This window comes from Stegostoma tigrinum, chromosome 1 (genome assembly GCF_030684315.1).
Source record: "Stegostoma tigrinum isolate sSteTig4 chromosome 1, sSteTig4.hap1, whole genome shotgun sequence".
Lineage (NCBI taxonomy): Eukaryota > Metazoa > Chordata > Chondrichthyes > Orectolobiformes > Stegostomatidae > Stegostoma > Stegostoma tigrinum.
In genome coordinates, this window is record NC_081354.1 from 124,769,447 (window position 1) to 124,789,639 (window position 20,193).

General features: G+C 43.1%; 1 protein-coding gene and 1 long non-coding RNA gene across 4 annotated transcripts in view; one reads left to right on the forward strand and one right to left on the reverse strand.

Annotated features, from left to right (window-relative positions):
• The window catches only part of LOC125456974 (uncharacterized), a 202,602-nt gene extending 196,780 nt beyond the window's left edge, over nucleotides 1-5,822 (reverse strand). Inside the window, exon 1 of one of the 2 annotated variants that reach the window (XR_009446130.1) lies at nucleotides 5,768-5,822. This is a non-coding gene — a long non-coding RNA (uncharacterized LOC125456974). The remainder of the gene's footprint in view (nucleotides 1-5,767) is intronic. The other variant, XR_009446129.1, reaches the window with a different exon arrangement.
• il6st (interleukin 6 cytokine family signal transduce) overlaps nucleotides 1-20,193 on the forward strand; it is a 97,501-nt gene that overhangs the window by 6,013 nt on the left and 71,295 nt on the right. Inside the window, exon 1 of one of the 2 annotated variants that reach the window (XM_048537844.2) lies at nucleotides 5,587-5,973. The exons of the other annotated variant lie outside the window; for it this stretch is intronic. The gene's annotated coding sequence lies outside the window, so the exon portion shown is untranslated. Of the gene's footprint in view, nucleotides 1-5,586; nucleotides 5,974-20,193 lie in introns of those variants that run through there. 2 annotated transcript variants of the gene reach the window in all.

Sequence of the window (20,193 nt, forward strand, 5' to 3'; positions counted from 1 at the left end):
TCCATGAGGAGCTTAAACAGTTCAACAACTTTACTAGCACCTTTCACCCCAACCTCAAATTCACCTGAACCATCTCCAACACATCCCTCCCCTCCCTGGACCTCTCCATCTGCATTTCCAGTAACCATCTTGTCACTGACATCTATTTCAAACCCACTGATTCCCATAGCTACCTTGGCTACACCTCCTCCCACCCACCCTCCTGCAAGAATGCAATCCCATACTCCCAATTCCTCCACCTCCGCCACATCTGTTCCCAAGATGGAACGTTATGCTCCCACGCATCCCAGATGTCCTCCTATTTCAAGGACCGTACTTCCCCACTCCGGTGATCAAAAATGCCCTCAACTACATCTCTTCCATTTCCCACACTTCTACCCTCAAATCCCCTCCCCCCACCTAAAATAAAGACAGCGTCCCACTGGTCCTGAGCTATCACTCCACAAAACTCCATATTCAGCACATTATCCTCCGCCACTTCTGCTACCTGCAATCCAACCTCACCATTAAAGAGATATTTCCCTCCACACCCTATGTGCCTTTAGTAGGAACCACTCAGTCCGCAACTCCCTCATCCGCTCCCCAACAGCCCCACCGTGCCTGGCACCTTTCCCTGCAATCACAGGTGGTGATACACCTGCCCCTTCACATCCCCTCTAACCTCACCAAGCAATCATTCCAAATCCGACAGGGATTCACCTGTACCTCCCCCAACCTGGTTTACTGTATCTGTTGCTCCCGATGTGGTCTTTCCTACATCGGTGAGACCAAGTACACACTCGGTGACAGATTTGCGGAGCACCTGCGCTCTGCATGCTATAAACAACAGCACCTTCCAGTTGTCAACCATTTTAATTCCCCCTCCCACTCCCTTGGTGACATGTCCATTCTAGGCCTCTCTAGTGCCACTATGACGCCATACGTAAACTGGAGGAACAACACTTCATATTCTGCCTCGGCTCAATAGCCTCAACATAGAATTCACCAGTTTCAAAATCTCCCACCCCGAGCCTCATACCATGTCCAACCCTCCCCCTCATCCCATCCTTCTTAACCTGATGCAACCTGTCCATCTCCTTTCTCACCTATCTGCGCCATCCTTCCCACTGAACACTCTCCACTACCCCTACCTGCATCCACCTATCACCATCCCACCTCCTTCCCCCAGCCCCATTCCTGTTTATTTCTGAGGTCCCTTCCCTCTACCTGTCCTGATGAAGGGTGTAAATGCAAAATGTCAACTTTCCTGCTCCTCTGATGCTGCCTGACCTTGCTGTGTTCCTCCACCTCTACAAAGTATTGACTCAAAAAAAAATGATTGGCACAGTTCAGTTTCAGGTCAACGGTCAATTATGTTGGTGGTGGGGGATGCAGCAACATCAATGTCAACTCAAAGTCAAGGAATAGGTATTAGAATTTGTCTCAAATTCTCATCCCATTTCTTGTTGTAGTTTTCCTTTATGTTCTCAACATTGCTCTGGATTCAATTTTTGTTACTTGCCTAGACGTTATTTGAAAAGTCAAGTTTAGAATTTGACCAAATTTTCCAATTAAATCTGGGGATTGGAGTCAGCACAATAACTGGATCATTATCCTCCAGATGGAAAGTTGAAGGGCAGATTTAGTGAAAATGTTCAAACTTATGAAGGATTTTGATAAATTATTTCAACTTGTCCACCAGTAAGTTACAAAATCACACAATTTAAAGTAACTGCCAACAGATGGGATAAAAAGAATTAACTTTTTGCAACAACTTATGGTCTAGAATCACACAAAAACACAAGTTGCTGGAGAAACTAAGCAGGTCTGGCAGTATCTGTGGAGAGAAAACAGAATTAACATTTCAACCCCAGTGACTCTTCTTCAGAAATTATGGTTAGGAAACGGTGATATTGCTGCTAGGAAAAAGGTGGGAATGAGTGGGCGAATAGGTGGAGAGGGAGCCCCAAAAAAGGGAAGATAACAATGGGGTTGATAATGGCACTCTATGAGAGTGAAAATGGGTTGGCTGTACTGAAAGCAATTCGTGTCATCACAGGACCTGGTGTGTGGGGGTGGGGCTCGAGGAAGAGGGGAATAGGGGAATAGACTTGTAGAAGATGTTCATGCTTTAAAATTATTAAACAATATTGAGTAATGAAAGCTGTATTACTCTTTCAGCTGCATTGAATCTCAGTGGAGCACAGCAGCAGACCTGAGAGAGAAATGTTAATATGGGAGCTTGTAGTTGAAGCATATTCAAGAAAATAAGTTTCAAAGTGAATCGGATAAATACTTGAAGGATTCGTGATAGAATGAGATCAGCCAGGTGGACCTCAAAGAATATGAGTTCCCTGGTTGGGGCTTTTAACTTGGTCCAATCAAGGAGTCCTGGCTGGCAGATATAAACAGAAGGGTCAGGGTTCTGTTCATGTTAGGAGCCACTCTGAGCGAGCTGGGTCAGTGTCATGTACTATGCATGTGTAAATAAAGGTTGACTTGGTGATGGGGTACTGCCCATCATAGAGTTGTTTCAGTGGTGATGAGAGAAAAGCACGCCCCTGAAGAGATTCATTTGCAATAGTCTTTGAGTTTGGGTGAGCATTTCTGGCATTATTTGCGAAACTTGACTCATTCATTCCTGCTGTCGAAGATAGCGCCCAGTATGAGAAAAGGATGTGCTATTTTGTCCAGACAAATGACACTGGGCACACAAAAAGCAATGAGCAATTCTCCTGACAGCATGTGGACCCGCAGCTTTTTCAGATGTTAGGAGTTATGACTGGTAGCCAGGATTGGATGCCAACATAGCCAGGTTGGAAGGGACTGCCCACAGTGCCAACAAGAACAAAAATTACTACAGGCAGCTCCTCCACATTCATGTGAATAGCTGCGTAAATCGGACTTGGTTCCAAATTCACTATGCTGATCATTTCATGGGTTCAATGTTCTTAGTCACTGTTGGATATGCATCGGGTTAATTCGTCAAACAATGGAATAACAATTGAAAAAATGTGAGTCTCTTTTGCCATACACAGACTTCTAGAAGTGTTGGTTACAGACAACAGAACATCATTTACCAACAAGGACTTTGAGTATTTCCTAAAGTCAAATGGCATTCAGCACGTAAGGACAGCTCCACACCATCCATCGTCTAATCGTCTGATGGAAAGAGCTATCCAAGCTTTGAAGGCAGGCTTGAAGAAACAGCCTACAGCTTCACTCAATACCAAACTGTCCCAATTTCTGTTTGATTACCCTTCACACAACTACAGAGACAGCTCCAGCAGAGCTACTAGTGGGGAGAAGACAGCGCAGCAGGATAACCCTGATATTCCCAGGGGGCACGGGTGATGAAACAGTATCAGGAACACCAGTGTCAGACACAACAGTTCTCTAACAGGACAGGCAGCCTACTTCAGGGGACAACATTTGGTATCAAAACTACTCGACCACGGGTAAGTAGCATGGTCGAAGCGAGGTCAGATCCCATGACGTACAAATTTCAGTTAGGAGAGGCAGTCCTGAATGAGCACGTACAAGCTACAACCTCAGAAACAGGGCAACAGCAAAACATACCTGGCCCCTCAGAACACCTGGTGAGGCTGTCAGATACTGTGGGTTCTCCCCCTCTACCTAGTGTTGAAAAAGCTTCTGAGGACAAGATGGACATGGCAGATGCAGCAGCCTCAATGCCATTACCAGCTCAGGAAGATTAATTTCTTCCTGAGACAGTCTGGGCACAAGATACAGAACACAGAACATAGAGCATAGAACATTACAGCACAGTACAGGCCCTTCAGCCCTCGATGTTGTGCCAACCTGTCATACTGATCTCAAGCCCATCTAACCTACACTACTCCATGTACGTCTATAAGCTTGTCCAATGACGACTTAAATTTACCTAAAGTTGGCGAATCTACTACCGTTGCAGGCAAAGCGTTCCATTCCCTTACTACTCTCTGAGTAAAGAAACTACCTCTGACATCTGTCCTATATCTTTCACCCCTCAATTTAAAGCTATGCCCCCTCGTGCTCGCCGTCACCATCCCAGGAAAAAGGCTCTCCCTATCCACCCTATCTAACCCTCTGATTATTTTATATGTTTCAATTAAGTCACCTCTCAACCTTCTTCTCTCTAATGAAAACAGCCTCAAGTCCCTCAGCCTTTCCTCGTAAGACCTTCCCTCCATACCAGGCAACATCCTAGTAAATCTCCTCTGCACCCTTTCCAAAGCTTCCACATCCTTCTTATAATGCGGTGACCAGAACTGTACACAATACTCCAAGTGCAGCCGTACCAGAGTTTTGTACAGCTTCACCATAACCTCTTGGTTCCGGAACTCGATCCCTCTATTAATAAAAGCTAAAACACTGTATGCCTTCTTAACAGCCCTGTCAACCTGGGTGGCAACTTTCAAGGGTCTGTGTACATGGACACCGAGATCTCTCTGCTCATCTACACTACTAAGAATCTTACCATTAGCCCTGTACTTTGCCTTCCGGTTACACCTACCAAAGTGTATCACCTCACACTTGTCTGCATTAAACTCCATTTGCCACCTCTCAGCGCAGCTCTGCAGCTTATCTATGTCTCTCTGCAACCTACAGCATCCTTCGTCACTATCCACAACTCCACCAACCTTGGTGTCATCTGCAAATTTACTAAGCCATCCTTCTACGCCCTCATCCAGGTCATTTATAAAAATGACAAACAGCAGTGGACCCAACACCGACCCTTGCGGTACACCACTAGTAACTGGTCTCCAGGATGAACATTTCCCATCAACTACCACCCTCTGTCTTCTTTCAGCAAGCCAATTTCCGATCCAAACTGCTATATCTCCCACAATTCCATTCCTCCGCATTTTGTACAATAGCCTATTGTGGGGAACCTTATCAAACGCCTTGCTGAAATCCATACAGGTTACAGTCTCATTCATGCCACTGGTTTGCAAGGCTGAGTCAGTGGAAACAGACTTGATACGAAAACACCCCAGGAGAAGCTACAGGATAAAGAATGGACCTACATCCCAAAACTGAAATGGGGGAGGAATGTCGTACTGGAACGAGGTCATCCAGGTGAATCTCAGAGAATGAATTCCCTGATTGGGACTGTGAACCTGATCCAATCAGGGAGTCCTTGTTGGCAGGTTTAAAAAGCAGTCTCCAAGGATTTGTTCACTCTCAAAGCTGGCTCAGTGATATGTACTATTCGTGTGTAAATAAATGGTGACTTTGATACTGGCTTTCGTGGAGTTATTTCAAAAGGGACTAACACTTGTCCTTTAAGCGCCAACAGCGGTGGAATGGCTCTACAAGATTTGATTTCCCCACTTTCCGATTTATTTTTAAACGACCGGATTGCGTGGTTTGGATCTTTTCCATCTCCTCGTTCGACATTACCGAGGTGATGATTTAAAAAGGTGACAACCAGTTTTCCTACTGTCAAGATTCCCGAACGATATAAAAGGTGGCGTGTGTGAAGAGTAGCTGGAGTGGGCGTGGTGTTAAAGTGGACGTGGGTGGCTGAGTGTTCTGGGCCAGCGAAGGCTGGGAGGGGGTTGCTGACAGACTGACAGCTGGGGCCTATCGTGTGGCCTTCGGCTCTGGCGAGTTCCTCAGCTGCTGTATCAGTTTCTAACTCCAAACTCAGTAAATTTTCAACTCCATGGCAGAGGAAGGGCCTTGGCCATCGAACGACGAAATAACACGGTAGACGCAGCGTAATTCACCCAACTTTGAGATAGATAGATAGATCAGTATATGCATATATAGTTATACATACAGTGTCCGCCTCCTGGGCGTTGCTGTCTGGATGGAGTTGCCGTGGTGACGCAGGCCCGGATACAGCGCCTGCGCGGACGCTTCGTCGTTTCAGTATCTGGGCTCGGACTGTTCTGGAGGTTTTTCATTTGCTTTTGCTTTTTTTTAACAAAAACGGTGGCGATCCCGGTAGCGGCCCGACACCTGACGGAGGAAACCGGGTACCTGGTATGTTTGGTTCAGTTGCAAACTGCCTGCCTCGGCAGTTCCGTTTGTTTTTGATGTTCCCTTGACTATATAACTTTATTGACGCGGGTACAGGTTTCGCGGGGTTGGGGGTGGGCTGAGAGATATGGACGTTTTGTGCCTGCGACGACTACTTCGCCTCTTGTACAACTTAGTTTAGTGTTAACCTTGTCCGATTTCGTAATCGGCGATTTCTCAGTTTTAGTCATCACCACCAAATCCAGCTTTCAAAAGCTTATAGATTCGATGGGGTATACACTTTCATAAGACAGCACGATTTTTGCGGCTGTTGAGCTGTTTTTTTTTCTAGGCCGTTACAAGGCTTCTACTCATAATGTGCTCCTCATACTCGTGGATGATGATGTCTCCAGTGAAAGAAACAGATGTAACCTGAACGCTACATGTTGACAGAGCATCTTTCAGGTTTCTAGAGAGACCCACACACACAATGTTTTATAGCCAATGATGTACTTTGCGAAACGTAATCATTGTAGCACGATAGGAAAATGTCCACATTCGTGGTGGGTTGATGACCAGTCAGGCTTCTTTTTTTAAAAAAAACAGAAATCCCACATAACTATGCTGTCAGAGTTCTTGTGTTTGTTCTGCCCTATTTGTGACTTGTCTAGGGTGACATTAGAAATTAAGATCCAAATTTCTCTCGCTTTAGTTTGCTATTACAGGGTGTTATTGCCGATGGTTTCGCTACTTCAGACCCTCGCTATTGCTTAAAATTGACGTTTAGCGTTCTTTTATAACATCTCTTGCCGTGCACCACCTCTCAGTACTGGACATCTCCGTATGCCGTCATCTGAGTACGTATTTTGTGAAGGTTTTGCTATTAAGGTTTGGAATGTTAACTTGTTTCCTTTGTTAGTGTACGTGGAATAACTACTGAAATCAAATCTAAATTCCTTCATAAGCTTAGAATTTTTAATCTTACCTTTTTTAAAAGCTTTTTCAAATTTTAATTACGATCCAGAATATAGAGGATGTAATTTGAGATACGTCTGCATTATTTTTGTCCCATAAATTTGCTGACCTTATGACCAACACACATTTTAATTGTTTTTCTGAAGGGTCTAGGCCCAAAACGTCAGCCTTCCTGCTCCTCTGCTGCTTGGCCTGCTGTATTCATCCAGCTGTGCCCCCTGTTATCATATACTTAATTGAATTTGGTGTGCTGAGGCTGGAAATGGAAGGAAAAAAATTGGCGAGCTGGCTCAGTCTTTGTCTTTGCATATACCTTGACTGAGTATTTCTGTGTGGATATCAGATGTAGGAAATGCTAGACTGTCAGCTTTCAGTCGTGTAATAACGAAGTCTTCGATCACAAATGAGAAGTGAATGCTTGGTGAAGAATGTAAAAGGTAGCTACAATTTCCAACAATTCAGTACCAACAGCATGGAGCGTGAACAAAGGGAAAACTTTTGAATTTTGCCAATTGCAGCTCATTGTCTTCCCTCTTCCAGAGATGAAGGGTCTTTTGAAGTAAAAATGAGCTGTTAAGCTTGGATTGTCTAGAATTGAGGTGGTTTAATTGAGGTATGCTAATGACCATAAGACGTATGGGCAGAACTAAAATATTTGGCCCACTGAGTCTGCTCCACCATTCGATCATGGCTGATGTTTCTCAACCTCATTCTTTTGCCTTCTCCCCATAACCCTTACTAGTCAAGAATCTATCTCTGTCTTAAATATGCTCAACAACTTGGCCTCCACAGCCCTCTGCAACAATAAGCTGCACATGTTCACCACCCTCTGGCTGAGGAAATTCCTCTTTATCTCAGAAGTGAACAATTGTCCCTTCACTCTGAGGCTGTGCATTTGGTCCTAGACTTTCCTAATAGTGGAAACATCTTCTATGCCTCCACTCTATCCAGGTGTTTCAATATTCTGTATGGTTCAATCAGAACCCCTCATCCTTCTAAACTCAGTACAGATCCGAATCCTCATATGACATGCCTTCGTCTTGGGATCTTTCTTGTAAACCTCCTCTGGACTCCCTCCAATGGCATCACATTCTTACATGGCATCCTCATGTCATGGGGTCCAAAACTACTCTCCATATTCTAAATACAGTCTGACCACAGCTGTTTTATGGCCTCTGCAGTACACCATTACTCTTGTGTTCTTGTCCTCTTGAAATGAAAGCTAGCATTGCACTTGCCTTCCTAATTGCCAACTGAATCGACATCTTAACCTAAAAAAACCCTGAATTAAGACTCCTAAACCCTGTTTGTGCTGCAGATTTCCAAAGCTCTTCCCATTTAGAAAAAGTCTGCATCTCTATTCTTCCTACTGAGGTGTGCAATCTCTCACTTTCCCAAGTTTTATTCCATCTGCCACTTCTTTGCCCATTGACTTAGCCTGTTTACTACAGCAGCCTCCCCACTCCCTCATTACCACCTGTCTGTCCACCTATCTTTGTCATCTGCAGACTTAACAACAATGCTGTCAGTTTCTTTGTTCTGATTGTTAACGCATAACATGAATAGCTTAAAGGGTATTGACAAATAAGGGTTTGAAAGGATGTTTCGTCATGCGCAGCAAGCTAGAATGAGAGATCTTAGTTGAAGGAAAAGGTAGTAGATTTAAAACAGATGAAGAGAAATTATTTTTCGAGGCCCGTGAATCTGAGGAATTTACTATCCTAGAGTGCAGTAGCTGCTGGGGCACTGAGTAAATTTTTAAGAAGGAGAAAGATGGATTTTTAATGAGTAATGGTTTAAGTGGGTTTTGGAGAATGGACTGGAGTGGAATTGAAGCCAAGATGAAATCGGCCACAATCGTGTCAAATGTCAGAGCAGGCTCAAGTAGCTGTGTTGCTTGCTCCTGCTTCTAGTTCTTATGTCATTTTATTCTTAATTCCAAAATGAAATGTAAAACACCTTTACTCAGTTTTTAAAAATATGCAACTTCATATCAGAGGAGGTGGTTGCAACAAATAGTGAACAGTCAGAACAAATAATGGTGCATTAAAAAAAATGTACTTGAGAGAGAAAAAAGGTGATAGATAGCAATAGGTGGATTAGGAGTGTGTAGTTAGTGTATCATTGTTTAAAAAGCAGCACATGCCAAGGAGTGCTTGCTTACACTGCATACCATGTAATTCTGAATGTGATGTTTTGTTGTAATAAAATCCTAAATTTTACACTACAGAAGGAGACATTCAGCATGTCATTCCTGTGCCACCATTTGAAAGAGGGGCCAATTGTGATCACTTGCCACTTTATTAAGAGCAGAAGTAGGCTGTTTAGCCCCTCCAGCCAATTTCACCATTCATTTTGTCACCTTTTTTGTAAATGATTTGGAAGTGAATATAGAAGGTATGGTTAGTAAGTTTGCAGATTACACCAAAATTGGTATAGTGGGCAGTGAAGAAGGTTATCTCAGAGTACCATGAGATTTTTGATCAGATGGGAATGAGTGGCAGATGGAGTTTAATTTAGATAAAAATGAGGTAAGGTAAATCAAGGCCGGATTTGTACAGTTAATGGAGGGTGTCAGGAGTGTTGTCAAACAGAGACCTTGGGATCTAGGCTCATATTTAATTGAAGGTGGAGTCACAGACGGTGTGAAGAAGGCATTTGGTACTTCATTGGTCAGTGTACTGAGTATAGGAATAGGGCTGACATGTTGCGACTGTACATGATATCAGTTAGGCCACGTTTGGAAGACTGAGTTCAATTCTGGTCTCCCTGATATAGAAAGATATTGTGAAATTTGAAAGGGTGCAGAAAAGATTAAAAAAGATGTTTGCTAGAGTTGGAGTGTTTGAGCAACTGGAAGAACTGAATAGGCTGGGGCTGTTTTCCTTGGAGCGTCAGAAGCTGAGGGATGACCTTTTATTGAGGTTTATAAATTCATGAGGGACATGGAGAATGTGAATAATCAAGGTATTTTTCCCACAGTAGGGGAATCCAAAACTATGAGGGTGTTGGTTTAAGGTGAGAGAGAAAACATAAAAGGAACCTGAGGGGGCAACCTTTTTCATGTGGATGATGATGCACGTATGGAATGAGTTGCCAGAGGAATTGGTGGAGGTTGGCACATTTTCAACATTTAAAAGGCATGTGGATGGGCGCACGCATAGGAAGGATTTAGAGGGATATGGCCAACTGCTGGCAAATGGGACTGGATTAATTTAGAATATCTGGTAACTATGGACAAGTTGGACAAAAGGGTCTGTTTCTGTGCTGATAACTCTGATTTTGACAGTGTGATCATTATAGATCTTTGCAAACTCTGCATTCCTGTCTTTGAGTAGCAAAAATCTGTGACTTTAGAATTTAAAGTTAATAGCTTATGGTACATAAGTTACTGTTCACGAAAGGGTTCCATACTTTTGTCTTTGATTATTTGTAGACAACGTTCCTATTTCACACTTTAAAATGGTTGGCTGTAATTTTTTAGACTGTCACTGGTTCTGAAATCCTGAACAGGTGAAATGATTCCACTCTATCTACCATAACCATTCCCCTTAATATCTTGAACTTTAATCAAATGACCTCAAACTTTTTAATTCCGGAAAATACAACCCTGATGTGATCTCCTATCATGTAGATCTGAAAATTTTGTCCATTTCAACCAATTTTCTTTGTTAAAATAAAATCTTCTTTTAAGCTTGAGGGTAACCAAAGATTACAGTGTAGTTTTCTTTTCAGGTTTACCCTCTATCCATATTCTGCATTCTTTTTAATATGTTTAAGACATAGAGCACATCCCAAAACCAGCCCAACTTGTCCTCAGCTCCCTAACCTGTCCTTCCTCCCACCTATCCCCTGCTCCCATCTCAAGCCTCACCCCATGTCCTACCTACAAGCCTCATCCCACCCCCTTGACCTGTCCATCCTCCCTGGACTGACCTATCCCCTCCCTAACTCCCCACTTTTACTAGCACCACCCTGCCTCTTTGATCTGTCTGACTCCTCCTCTCCACCTATCATCTCCTTTCTCCATCTTGAGTCCGCCTCTTCCCGCCCCCCCCCCCCCGCCCCACCTCCCTATTTATTTCAGAATCCCCTTCCCCCATTTCTGAAGAAGGGTCTAGGCCTGAAACGTCAGCTTTCCTCCTCCTCTGCTGCTTGGTCTGCTGTGCTCATCAGCTCTACACCTTGTTATCCAAGATATAGACTAGGTGTTTTTCAACCTCATGAATTTGCTACCTGCAATATAGAATCTTCAGCTTAATCAATGCACTTGTTTTCATGACTGCTGTCTGACTGCAATTTATTCATTTGTAATGAGCAGCAACTTGTCAAGACAGATATGATTCTGTTTAAACAAATGCAGAAACTCCATTGCTTTGGTACTGTCTGCCAGGGTGTATGCTTTTATGGAACCCTGAGATGAGTCTGTCTTCAGGACATTCTCCTTCCACCTCTAAGCTATTAACTTCATGTCAATCAGTGCCATTTGAGGAAAAATTGTTTAATTAATGATTTTCTCCATGAATTTTACAATTTTTCAGTGATGCACTGTTTCCTTTCCTGGGTTTCACTCTACAAAATTCGTAGCTTAGAATCAAGTATTGTAGTACATTAATTGTATTACTCTACTAATTTAGAGATCTGTGCTGCTTTTCTTGAGCTTAAACGTTTAGTTGTGCATGACAGAACTTTGAATATTTGAAATCTGTTTAAAAGGATGTAAAGTGTCATTAATAGTTATCATGAGGTATGTTAATTTTTTAAAAACCAATGATTTTCCAGGAAGATGCTGCTTGTGGCAATATGTCTGAGTCACCCATGCAGTTTTTGATCTCTCTTCCCAAATACACTATGCATCACACAAATACCCACAATAATAAAGGAAGTTATTATCACTCTGAATCATTGAGGTAAATTGCCTTCACGATTGGTAAGACCACATCTCAACTACTGTATAGTTTTGGTCTTTTTCTAAGAAAGCATGTAACTGCATTGGAGGTAGTTCAGAAGAGATTTAATATATTAATATCTGGAATGATTGAGTTGTCTTCTGAGCAAGTGACCTGATTGAAGTTTGTAAGGTCCTTAATGGTCTTGATAATGTGGATGTGGAAATGATGTTTTCCTTCTGTGGGTCATTCCTTGACTGGGTGGCGTTGTTTTCAAAATTAGAGGTCATGTTTTCAGGATGGAGATGAGAAATCTTCTGTCTGAGGATTGTGAGACTTTAAAACTGTCCAGAGGCAGTGGAGGTGGATCAGTGGCTGTTTTTTAAGACAAATGGATAAATCCTTGTTAGACTGGGGAATCAACGATCATTAGGGGGCACGTGAGAATGTGGAATTTGAAAAACAAACTGATCAGTCATGATCTGATTGAATGTCTGAGCAGGCTTAAAGGGCTGAGTGAACTACTCATGCTTTGAATGTTTGTAAAATAGAAATAATCTTTGATTTAAATTCCTGTGGCATCACTGAAACCTTTTTTGTGTTAAAGTTGTTGTTTGATTGCATTGAACATAATGTATGAAAAATCTATGTTCCTTTGTTAAAAGCCTTAAAGTAAGTGTTAATAATCTTATTTAATATTAGATTCAGAAATACAAATAAACGCATTACTAATATTGCTCCTGAATTTAAAGCCAAGCTTGAGTGCATTGCTAAATGTTCACATTCTTTCAAATTCCAGAATTTTGAAGTAGGACTTGCATTTATAGGCTGCCCCACATTGCCTCAGGCATAGATGTGACATTTGGTCCTAGTCTCACAGTAACATGGAACATGGAACATGGAACATGGAACATGGAACATGGAACATGGAACATGGAACAGTACAGCACAGGCCCTTCAGCCCACAATGTTGTGCCGACCATTGATCCTCATGTATGCACCCTCAAATTTCTGTGACCATATACATGTCCAGCAGTCTCTTAAATGACCCCAATGACCTTGCTTCCACAACTGCTGCTGGCAACGCATTCCATGCTCCCACAACTCTCTGCGTAAAGAACCTGCCTCTGACATCCCCTCTATACTTTCCTCCAACCAGCTTAAAACTATGACCCCTCGTGCTAGCCATTTCTGCCCTGGGAAATAGTCTCTGGCTATCAGCTCTATCTATGCCTCTCATTATCTTGTATACCTCAATTAGGTCGCCTCTCCTCCTCCTTTTCTCCAATGAAAAGAGACCGAGCTCAGTCAACCTCTCTTCATAAGATAAGCCCTCCAGTCCAGGCAGCATCCTGGTAAACCTCCTCTGAACCCTCTCCAAAGCATCCACATCTTTCCTATAATAGGGCGCCCAGAACTGGACGCAGTATTCCAAGTGCGGTCTAACCAAAGTTTTATAGAGCTGCAACAAGATCTCACGACTCTTAAACTCAATCCCCCTGTTAATGAAAGCCAAAACACCATATGCTTTCTTAACAACCCTGTCCACTTGGGAGGCCATTTTAAGGGATCTATGTATCTGCACACCAAGATCCCTCTGTTCCTCCACACTGCCAAGAATCCTATCCTTAATCCTGTACTCAGCTTTCAAATTCGACCTTCCAAAATGCATCACCTCGCATTTATCCAGGTTGAACTCCATCTGCCACCTCTCAGCCCATCTCTGCATCCTGTCAATGTCCCGCTGCAGCCTACAACAGCCCTCTACACTGTCAACGACACCTCCGACCTTTGTGTCGTCTGCAAACTTGCAGACCCATCCTTCAATTCCCTCGTCCAAGTCATTAATAAAAATTACAAACAGTAGAGGCCCAAGGACAGAGCCCTGTGGAACTCCACTCACCACTGACTTCCAGGCAGAATATTTTCCTTCTACTACCACTCGCTGTCTTCTGTTGGCCAGCCAATTCTGTATCCAGGCAGCTAAGTTCCCCTGTATCCCATTCCTCCTGACCTTCTGAATGAGCCTACCATGGGGAACCTTATCAAATGCCTTACTGAAGTCCATATACACCACATCCACAGCTCGACCCTCATCAACCTTTCTAGTCACATCCTCAAAAAACTCGATAAGGTTTGTAAGGCATGACCTACCCCTCTCAAAGCCGTGTTGACTGTATTTGATCAAGCCATGCTGTTCCAGATGGTCATAAATCTTATCCCTCAGAATCCTTTCTAACACCTTGCAGACGACAGACGTGAGACTTACCGGTCTATAATTGCCGGGGATTTCCCTATTTCCTTTCTTGAAGAGAGGAATTACATTTGCCTCTCTCCAGTCCTCAGGTACGACTCCAGTGGAGAGCGAGGATGCAAAGATCTTCGCAAGTGGCGAAGCAATTGCATTTCTCGCTTCCCAAAGCAGCCGAGGACAAATCTGATCCGGGCCTGGCGACTTGTCAATCTTAATGTTTGACAAAATTTTCAGCACATCAGCTTCGTCTATCTCTATCCATTCCAGCATGCACACCTGCTCTTCAAAGGTTTCATTCACTACAAAGTTGGTTTCTTTCGTAAAGACAGAAGCAAAAAACTCATTTAGGGCTTCCCCTACCTCCTCAGGCTCCACACACAAGTTCCCTATGCTATCCCTGATCGGCCCTACTCTTTCTTTGACCATTCTCTTATTCCTCACGTAAGTGTAAAATGCCTTTGTGTTTTCCCGGATTCCTTCTGCCAAGCCTTTCACGTGCCCCCTCCTGGCTCTCCTCAGACCATTTTTGAGCTCCTTCCTTGCCTGCATGTAATCCTCTCTAGCTGAACTTGACCCTAGCTTCCTCCACCTTATGTAAGCTACCTTCTTCCTTTTCACTAGAAGCTCCACTGCTCTCGTCATCCAAGGTTCCTTAATCTTACCCCTTCTTGCCTGTCTCAGAGGGACATATTTACTCATCACTCCCAACAACTGTTCCTTAAACCGTCTCCACATGTCTATAGTTCCCTTACCATGGAACAATTGCTCCCAGTCCATGCTTCCTAACTCATGTCTAATCGCATCATAGTTTCCTCTTCCCCAATTAAATATCCTCCCATTTTGCCTAATCCTCTCCTTCTCCATAGCTATGTAGAATGTGAGGCAGTTATGGTCACTATCACCAAAATGCTCTCCCACCACAAGATCTGATACCTGCCCCGGCTCGTTTCCGAGCACCAAGTCTAGAATGGCCTCTCCCCTCGTCGGCCTGTCAACGTACTGCGTTAGGAAACCCTCCTGAACACACCTTACAAAAACAGCTCCGTTCAAATCTTCTGCTTGAAGGAGGTTCCAATCAATATTAGGAAAGTTAAAGTCACCCATTACAACAACCCTACTGCTTGCACACTTTTCCAAAATCTGTCGACCTATGCTTTCTTCAATCTCCCTGCTGCTATTGGGGGGCCTGTAGTAAACCCCTAACGAGGTGACTACTCCCTTGCTGTTCCTAATTTCCACCCATACTGACTCAGTAGGCAGATCTTCCTCGACAAAGGAAGCTTCTGTAGCTGTGATACCCTCTCTGATTAGTAGTGCTACACCCCCTCCTCTTTTTCCCCCCTCCCTATTCTTTTTAAATGTTCTAAACCCTGGAATATCCAGCAACCATTCCTGCCCATGAGAAACCCATGTCTCTGTTATGGCCACAACATCATAGCACCAGGTACTGATCCATGCTCTAAGTTCATCACTTTTATTCCTGATACTCCTTGCATTAAAGCAAACACACTTTAACCGATCCCTTGGTTCCTTCCCAGGAAAATCCTTCCCACTAGCTGGTCTACCTCTTGCTACTGCCTCACCTGCATCAACGCTCACCTCTGGTATACAGCTCAGGTTCCCACCCCCCTGCCATACTAGTTTAAACCCTCTCGAACTACTCGAGCAAACCTTCCACCCAGGACATTGGTCCCCTTCCAGTTCAGATGCAACCCGTCCTTCTTGTACAGGTCCCACCTTCCCCAGAAGGCATCCCAATTATCAACATGTCTGAAGCCCTCCCTCCTACACCAGCTGCGTAGCCATGTGTTCAGCTGCGCCTGCTCCCTGTTCCTCACCTCGCTATCTCGTGGCACCGGTAGTAAACCAGAGAACACTACTCTGTTCGTCCTGCTCTGCAGCTTCCATCCTAACTCCCTGAAATCACTTTTTATATCCTCAAACCTATTTCTGGCTATATCATTTGTGCCAATATGTAACACGATTTCTGGCTGTTCGCCCTCCCCTTTTAGAACTTTATACACCCGATCGGAGACGTCCCGGACCCTGGCACCAGGGAGGCAACATACCTTCCGGGAATCCCGATCTTGCCCACAAAATCTCCTGTCGATTCCTCTAACTATCGAGTCCCCTACCACGAGTACTTTTCTATTTTGCCCCCTTTCCATAGCTGATTCTTGACTACCTTCAAGCCTTGCAAACCACTGTTATCTATCAAAGTGATTCTTCAGTACTTTTTTCAGGGCATCTGATGAGCTTCATTAAAATTTCAGTGCGAGACAGAAAATAAAAGTCATCATTGGCATTTTCTCTGCGAAGTCTAATTCACCTAGCAGTTCTGTTCTTTAGAGCCAAATTTTCATCCACAGATTTCTTCACCTTATTCGACCACCTTGTTTATCGCTGCCTCTATAATCCAGAAGCTTGGAAAAATGACACGTGCACGAGTGCAAATCTTGCTGATGCACCTGGGAATTTTAAAATTAAATTTAAAAGTTATTAGTACTAGCAGTAGCTAGGAAACTGCTTTACTCATTCTCTTCAAAACAAAATCTGTTACCCTTAGTTCATCTGGCCAAATGGGATTGGTACTGTGAAAGTGGTTACTCTTAATCACCATTTTGAAATGGCCAAACCAATCTCTCAGTTGAACACAAGTAAATTCACCACCAGTTTCTCAAGCATTCAAATACGCAAAGTAATTGCTGGCCTTGCCAGTGACATCCAAATCCCATGAATGAATAAAGTTAGAATTTGAAACAACAAATGTGGATATAAGGGCAGCACAGTGGCTCAGTGGTTAGCACTGCAGCCTCTCAGCGCCAGGGACCCAGGTTTGATTCCAGCCTCAGTCTGTACAGAGTTTGCACATTCTCCCTGTGTCTGCATGGGTTTCCTCCAGGTGCTCTGGTTTCCTCCCACAGTCACAAAGATGTGCAGGCTCGGTGGATGGGCCATGCCAAGTTGCCCATAGTGTTCAGGGGTGTGTGGGTTATAGGGAAATGGGTCTGGGTGGGAAGCTTCAAGGGGCGGTGTGGACTTGCTGGGCCGAAGGGCCTGTTTCCACACTGTAGGGAATCTAATCTAATATAAACTTCCACTATCGGATTTTTCACAGTTGACCAGATTGTAGTTGGTGCAGTAACTTCCTAGCAATCAAGAATTGTTCCCAGTGATATTACCTGAAGTGGCTTTAGAATGATCAGAATTGTAGGTGTTAAATTTGAAGTTTTCAAAATATGTTTACAGATTGCAAATATTTACACGTTGTGTCATGTTGGCATGCTTGAGTGATTGTATTCTGGTAAAAGATGAAAATGCGTCAAAATAATCATAAAAACGCACTAAATTTTATTGTGTAGGAATAGTATCTAGTATTTTTAAAGTGTAAAATGGTGGAGCTCTTTTCAGGACAGTGGGATATTTGACTTATTCTGCTATTTTGCGTATTTTTAATTGTTTCACCCTTTAGACTTGTTTTGATTTTAAACCATGCCCTGTTTTGGTACAAGGTATCTGTTTCACTTAATTCTCAGTTTCCACCAGTTACATTTGCTTTAAGGAAATTTAAACTCCCGACATCCGTTTCATGAAAGCAGATAAATGAGGGAAACCTTAATTTTCAGAAAAATTGAAGTGTTAACTTCTTTTTGATTTTCTTGACACAAACCATGCATTTTGCTATTTCTGTGAGAACACCAGAATCACAGCAGCAATTATTTCAAGGATAACAGTGTGAAGCTGGATGAACACAGGCCAGAGATAATGGGAACTGCAGATGCTGGAGATTCCAAGATAATAAAATGTGAGGCTGGATGAACACAGCAGGCCAAGCAGCATCTCAGGAGCACAAAAGCTGACGTTTCGGGCCTAGACCCTTCATCAGAGAGGGGGATGGGGGGAGGGAACTGGAATAAATAGGGAGAGAGGGGGAGGCGGACCGAAGATGGAGAGTAAAGAAGATAGGTGGAGAGGGTGTAGGTGGGGAGGTAGGGAGGGGATAGGTCAGTCCAGGGAAGACGGACAGGTCAAGGAGGTGGGATGAGGTTAGTAGGTAGCTGGGGGTGCGGCTTGGGGTGGGAGGAAGGGATGGGTGAGAGGAAGAACCGGTTAGGGAGGCAGGGACAGGTTGGACTGGTTTTGGGATGCAGTGGGTGGGGGGGAAGAGCTGGGCTGGTTGTGTGGTGCAGTGGGGGGAGGGGATGAACTGGGCTGGTTTAGGGATGCAGTGGGGGAAGGGGAGATTTTGAAACTGGTGAAGTCCACATTGATACCATATGGCTGCAGGGTTCCCAGGCGGAATATGAGTTGCTGTTCCTGCAACCTTCGGGTGGCATCATTGTGGCAGTGCAGGAGGCCCATGATAAACACAGGCCAAGCAGCATCAGAGGAGCAGGAAAGCTTGACGTTTCAGGTCCGGACCCTTCAGAAAATTTAAAATGCAACTTTCTAATAACACAACTCAGTTTTTTTTTCTGATGGGTCTAGACCTGTAACGACAGCCTTCCTGCTCCTCTGCTGCTTGGCTGCCTGTGTTCATCCAGCTCTACACCTTGTTATCTCAGTTTGCATATAGACTTGATTTGTTGATTAGCCAATTGGGATGTATTTAACTCTGACTTTTTTTTACCAGAATCATCCAAATATTTTGTAAATGTTGATATAAGAACTGTCAGAGTAATATTGTTCCTACGGATAGTTTCAAATAAATTTTTATAGATGTGAAATCTCAGCTGTCTTTACGCAGATGTTAATTGCATGTAATTTTAATACAATAACCATGGCACATAAAGGCTAATGCATGTAAATGATGTTAGGTGTTAATGAAAACTGACAGCTTGTTTCATATTTGTTCCGTTTTTAAATATGTCACACTTCAAGTACTGGTGTTGACCGGTCTCAGTCATTGCTATTAGGTAAGCGACAAAGCTGTGTTTATACATGGATTCGTTTGGAATAATTGCATATATAAACAGAAATGATGATCCTCACCATTGACATGTGGATACATTATGTGACACTCTTCTTTGTATGACTGAATTTATTTTTGCAAATGCATGAAGAGTTTCAATATTATGGTTTCTGGATGTATATGAATACTGTTAGACACATGTCCACACCCCTGTCCTCCACCTTGGAAAAGGGGTCAAATATTCAAACAGTTGATAGGTAGAAACTGTTCCTATTGCAAGGAGTCTTGTAAACCAAAGGACACTAATTGGAGGTGATTTGTGAGAAGCTGCAGGGGACGCAAGGAGTATTTTTTTATTGGAGCAACTTAGTTTGTATGTTGAAGCAACCATCTGAATTTGTGATTTGAAAGCTATTTAGAGCTAGATTTCAAAAGGAATTGGATAAGTGCCTGAAAAAGATGATTGGAGGCCAAATAAGTATGACTAGCTAACAAGCTTTTAAAGTCCCAGTGCGGCCTCAAACTGGATGAATAGCCACTTTCTATCCACAACCATTCTGATTCTTTTATTCACAATTAAAGGTTAAGATTGTAAATTTACAGTATGTGGGAGTTGAAATGTGGAATAAACTAAAGCAAGCTTTGGTATCTTTGCATACTTTTGATTATTGTTTAACACTGATAACTAGGCTTATTTGGAAATTGCATCAGGAAGAGAAATAGATCAAAGTGAACATACTTTGAAACCGAAGTCTACTTCCTGTGTGATCTTAATTTGTCATTTCAAAGATGTTCCCATCTATGTATTTAACCTAAGTGTTACACAACTCCATTCCATAGTTCAGAAAAGCAGCCTACAGTATTGCAAGAGATTTTGATTTTGTTAAGCTGATGATATAAATCTTTTACATCCCTACCATGTAAGACTTTTTTAAAAAAAAAAGCTAGTGCCTGTGCAGTCTGAATTTCGTGAAATAACCATACAACATTTTATACTTGAAGCTATTTAAACACCACAAAGTGCAATCATGTGACTGGGGTCTTGAATGTCTCTGCTCAACTAGCAAGGTGGTTTTGATGCTTCTAATCAAAATCCATGTCATAGGAGATGAGTGAGGTCCTTGGCATCATAAGAATAGGGACAGAAGTAGGCCATTCACCTCAGTCTGTGCTGCCATTCAGGGAGATCATGGCTGATCCGATAATCCTCTGCT